The sequence below is a fragment of the Littorina saxatilis genome, linkage group LG14, assembly GCF_037325665.1.
Source record: "Littorina saxatilis isolate snail1 linkage group LG14, US_GU_Lsax_2.0, whole genome shotgun sequence".
In the NCBI taxonomy this organism is placed as follows: Eukaryota; Metazoa; Mollusca; class Gastropoda; order Littorinimorpha; family Littorinidae; genus Littorina; species Littorina saxatilis.
Genome location: NC_090258.1, coordinates 9,449,994 through 9,455,995, shown reverse-complemented (window position 1 = coordinate 9,455,995; position 6,002 = coordinate 9,449,994).

The following is a 6,002-nucleotide window of genomic DNA, read 5'->3' as shown; positions in this document are numbered from 1 at the left end:
GGCTTAACGTCCTATATTATTATATATTAACGTGACTATGACCTATAATTATTGGGACATGATTTGTTTATTCGCTATAGATTTATATGAATTATGAGCAGGCGTTACTAAGTGTTTAAACACACACACACACACACACACACACACACACACACACACACACACACACACACACACACACACACACACACAGATGACGAAAACAAAAAAAGTTCACAAGACGGCGACAGACTGAGTGGGAAAAGGAAGAGAGGGTGCGGTGGAGAGGGGGGGGGGGGGGGGGGAGTGGAGCGACAGTCATAACAAAAAGAAGAAAGAAAGGCAGACAATAGAAATAAAAACGAAGATGAGCAATATGGGGGAAACAGTAGAAAATGGGTACCAGCAGGGGGGGAGGGGGGGGGAGGGGGATCTTGAGGGGCAGAGCTTTTTGAGGTGAATAGTATCCCACACAGGCGGCGAGGCTTTAAATGGAGTATAAAATAACTTTTATGACTGCGGCTCGCTTTGATAAAGCGAGCATGAAAAGAGTCTCACAGGCGGTAGAGTTGGGGGGCCACAGGACCGAAAACCACGACACTTTGCGATTCGGGAATGCATCAGAGGAATTGTGTATGCAACGACATATTTGACAATACAGCAGTGAAGGTGGGTGGTGCATTGTCAGAGAACGGGGGGGGGGGGGGGGGGTGGGGGGAGGGGGGGCAACATTAAACATACACACGCGCGCGCGCGCACACACACACACACACACACACACACACACACACACACACACACACTCACGCAACAAAACGCGCGCACGCACACACACACACACACACACACACACACACACACACACACACACATACAGACATACGGATAGACAGACACGCAGACATACAGACATACAGAACAAACAGATACATGTCAGAAGGGGAAGTTGAGAAGTGTAAAGCGCGGGAGAAGGTAAAGGGGGAAGCAGGGAAGATACTGACAGACAGACAGACAGACAGACAGATAGATGAGGACATAATTATATATATGCAGATTAACAGACGGACAGATAGGCGGACAGACAGACACAACAGGCAGCCTGGCAGTTGTTCGAAATGCAGGTGCATTCTGAAAGCATATTACCGAACTAATATAATAAACAGTGTGGTTTTCTTTAAACATCTGAACACAGCTTCAAATTATCATCGAAATCTATAGATCTAAACACATCTGTGGTTTCCATACATCCTGCGTTCGCAGCGCTGATACAGCTTTAAATGACGCGGAGAAAAAGAACATTTGGGCCCAGCAGACGGCCACTGTTGTATATAAAACAAGGTAGGAATGCAACAAACATCGATTAACAGCCAATATATTAAACAACATAAATGTGCATGTAAGCTAATGTGCACGCTCTGATGAATTAAACCAATACATCTTTGAACAGTCTGATGACTGTAAAACTCCTTATAAAAGGAAGAAATACCACGACAAATATGTTACCAGTTGACCCTCCTCACCATCCCAATTCCAACCGTACTTTTGTCCAAGTTGAATAATTTTCAGTTCGACCTTCGGGCCTGTTGTATACTCTTCCAAAACCAGACGCGTTCGTCCATTGTCACACTAACTAACGATGGCAGCCATGCTGGCCCGGGCATGAACGCTAACTCTGATCCATTGCACCATCTGTCTGAGCATTATCTGCCCCTAGTGAATGGTGATACTAAACACCGCTCACCGAGCAAGGCTTTATGTGGGTTTTACGATAAACTCGGGGACAGTCAAACCTGGGGGCTGTGGTGCATCCCATCTGCATAGGCAGCTTCTCTTCTGGATTCTTCTTCGTGTTCCTCCTCTTCCTCAGTGTCTGCATGAGGTTCAGATTCTGGTCCGCCTTTGTACTGAAGAAGAACTGAAAAGAGTGATTGAATTTCTTTTGAGGCTTAGTCGCGCGTATTACTCTAGTCTGCTCCGTTGTACTTAAAACAAGAACTGCAAGGAGTGATTGAATTTATTTGCGGAGGCTTAGTCGCGTGTACAACTACTAATTCATTCATGAAAAGTACGAGAGTTTGAGTTTTCTTTGTGAGTCATGTTTTTTCTGTGATTAAACATTCTTTGTGGAAAGAAAAAGAAGGATACTGTGTCATCAGAAAGCTTGAGTGACATGAAATGCACCAAATGTACTGTCATAGATGCGAGGCACTGCAGAGTTCTTGGCTTATGTCAAAGTCCGACTTTTCTTCAAAGCGAAATTCAGTTCCTAATTAGCGTGGACATGCCGTAGACATTGGAACCATCCCTGCGTGTGGTAGGCATTGTGCATTGTGCTTATACCTGGGTTATTCCCCAGAGCTGTGTACCACTTTATGACATGCATTTTCAGTCCTTTATATGAATATAACGTATATTAAATGGCAACTATAATGACGTATCTTTACTTTTTTTTCTGTGATACTCCAGTTAGATAATGATACAGACATGCAACAAAAACATAGTATATATATTTATTTTTATTTTTAATGTAAGCCTTCGAATCCATGTCACAACTTGTGGTTTCCATATTACGAAGTTGACGTACTTTGAAACCCTTGTCATTTACTGAACGTAGACAAAACAAAATGTGCAAGTATTTCTAGTTCTTCTCTGCAGGCCAAGGATATATATATATGGAACCAGTGCATGTATTCATTATTGAAATCAATGTGTATGGTTAAAATGTCTCAGTTCAGTAACGAAATGTGAACTTCGTAACATGGTTTCCCCTGGCACACAGCTCTGGAGGAAAACCCACCTATCCTTTTCTTGCGTGCTTATAGAAGAGTGCATGTAATGACAGCGTATGTCGATCTGTAGGATGTTATCTACGATATTGCAAGCCGGCCCATTGAAATTCCATTTTTTGAAACGTAAAAAAAATGACAATGCTTCGATTGATGAAACATTAAATGCACATACAACAGAGTTTAACCTGTAACAAAAGCAGCTGCATAGATTTCTTAACAACTATAATGAATGGTCATTATACGGTGGCATTAATGCTGATCCCTTCTCAAAAGTTAGGGAAGGGGTAAGGATAGGACGGGGGAGGAGGGGGGGGGGTGATCGTTAATAATGATAATATATAGTAGACAGTGCTTTTGATCTTTATCATATACTGTAAAATAAAATAAAACACAATGTAATGAGTAAGTAAAAATGTCAGTTTCTGCTGCTAAATTCTTCGAAACATGAAATTTGTGAGTGTTAATATCAGTGTAATACCTATACATCGCCACAACGACCATACTTTGGCTTGTCCATCCGTTTTGCTGAAGTTATTTGCAGGTATTATTTGTTAACACACTCAGCCCGGTTGCATTTGACCTTTAAAAGTCAGTTTTTCAAACTTGAGACTTTTATTGTTGTTGTATCTGATGTCATATTTTTCATTTACTCCCGTGCTAACAAATACATTACCCCGTAACTCTCTCTCTCTCTTTCTCTCTCTCTCTCTCTCTCTCTCTCTCTCTCTCTCTCTCTCTCTCTCTCTCTCTCTCTCTCTCTCTCTCTCTCTCTCTCTCTCTCTAATGCCTCACATTAATTATGTTTCGACGCTCTGGGATGGCAGCAGTGATGTCCACTTGAAAAAGTTAGACTCTCTCTATCGTCGCTCGGCCAAACTCATCGTAAAGGATAATGCATCAACAGATATGAAATTAAAAATGCTTAACTTTCTTCCACTGGAAAAGCATCTCAAGTTAAACAAAGCCATTTTCATGCATACATTGTATTACAGTAAAGTGCCGATTTACATTACATCATTATTTAATAAAGCTACCCACAGATATGGGTTGGTCAACTTGATCCCACCGATTCCACGAATTGACCTGTATAAGACCAGTCTTGCTTTTCATAACTCATAACTCATAACATTTTATTGATCCAACAAAGGAAATTAAATTGGTCATCAGCACATATAGGTCATTAATTAATAATTATAAAAGAATAAGAGAAGAAATTCATAAAACCCATGATAACAACAAAAATATCTAAAGTAATATATGTACAACTACAATACCCTTTTTACTTGCACACATGACACACCGACACACCAACACACATGCATACATACCTACATACATACCTACATACATACATACATACCAACATACATACCTACATACATACATACATACATACATACATACATACATACATACATACATACATACATACATACATACATACATTCCATTCTTTTTCGGGTACTTCAGTTTGGAATTCGCTTCCATCATCCTTTAAGCACTTAAAGTCATTAAAAAGTGTTTAAAAATGTGTTAAAAACCACTTAATGTCTGAGTAGTTTAACGCCTTTTGATTTACCACACTTAGTATTACGTCAAAGATATGCTGTGCATTGTATGTTCTGAACATATTTTTGTTGTGCTATTGCTACATGTTCGATTGCTACCAGCTTGTATTTATAATTACCTGCATAGTATGCATTTGATTTTATGAATAACCACATATGTATGCTCTTCATGCCTCATCTTCATCATCATCATTATCATCATCATCATCATCATCGTCATCTTTACTATCACGTGCTGAAGTTTTCTGACCTCCTTTTGTTGGTTAACTTTTTAACTTTTTAATTTTTAATTGTTTAATTATATAATTGTGTGTCTATGCGTCCCAATGACAGAATGTAAGAAAAGGCGTAGCCTTAAATCTTAATCCTTGTTAAATAAAGTTCAATTCAATTCAATTATCTCTCTGTCTCCCTCCCTCCCTCCCTCCCTCCCTCCCTCCCTCCCTCCCTCCCTCCCCCTCTTTCTCTCTCTCTCTCTTTCTCTCGCTCTCTCTCTCTCTCTCTCTCTCTCTCTCTCTCTCTCTCTGTGTCTCTCTCTGTGTCTCTGTCTCTCTGTGTCTGTCTTTCTCTCTCTCTCTCTCTCTCTCTCTCTCTCTCTCTCTCTCTCTCTCTCTCTCTCTCTCTTTTTTTTCTCAGATTTTATGTTCGTGACGTCATCAGTTTTATGTTGGTAGCCGGTGCAGAGGTTTGTCATAAAATCTGCCCGCCATATTTGTTCGACGTTTTACGCTCGGTGCGGCAGTATGAGTAGATTAGAAAGATAACTTCGACCAGTATACTGCGGGCGCTGTTCTATTCATACAATCCGCGTTTTATGTTGGATTTATTGGTAATTTAACGGTTTTGACGAATGACTGCATACGGACTAAACAACTCAATGCCAGACGTGGGTGACAAATCAAATCAAAATCAAATCAAATTAACTTTATTGTCTCACATGGTGACATTGCAGTGGTGGTGCATGAAAGATTAAGACAAACGAAATACTACAACATTAGCATTATATTTAGATATAAGCCTATGTATAAACAAGTGACTATACTTATGTTTGGTTGGTTGATAAGTTGGTTGTTTGTTTCTTTGGTGTTCTTTTGTATGAGCATTTGTCTGAGTGCGTGATAGATTGTTTGTCTGTATGTATGTTTTATGGGGTTTTTTTTCGTTTTTTTTCCTAGTTACTACATTGTATTTGTTTTCTGTCTTTATTGGGTTTAAACATATTTATTTATGTTTTATTTTGTTCTTACTTTCTTCCTTCATTTCTTTCTTTCTTTCTTGTTTTCTTTCTTTCTTGTTTTCTTTCTTTCTTTCGCCTGTTCATTGTTTCTTTCTTTCTTTCTGTCTTTCTGTTGGTAGGTTCATTGTTTCTTTCGCGTAGGCTAATCATGTACAGTAAATTGAATTTGACAAATGGCTCCTTTAATCCTAATGACAAAATCATATATTTACATATGTGCACCGGCACTTTTTTCATTGTGCTTGAATTATTAAAAGGGGTCATAAATGTTGACTTTGTCAGAATTTGCTGTATTGCTAACAAGGACGTAAGCACACGGAACACAGCATGTTAAGACACACTCTTTCCCGTGTGACGGTGTCAACAGTTCGACCCATCGTCTCAGATCTGACTAAGTTTTTACATGGACTAAGACAATCCCTCTACTTG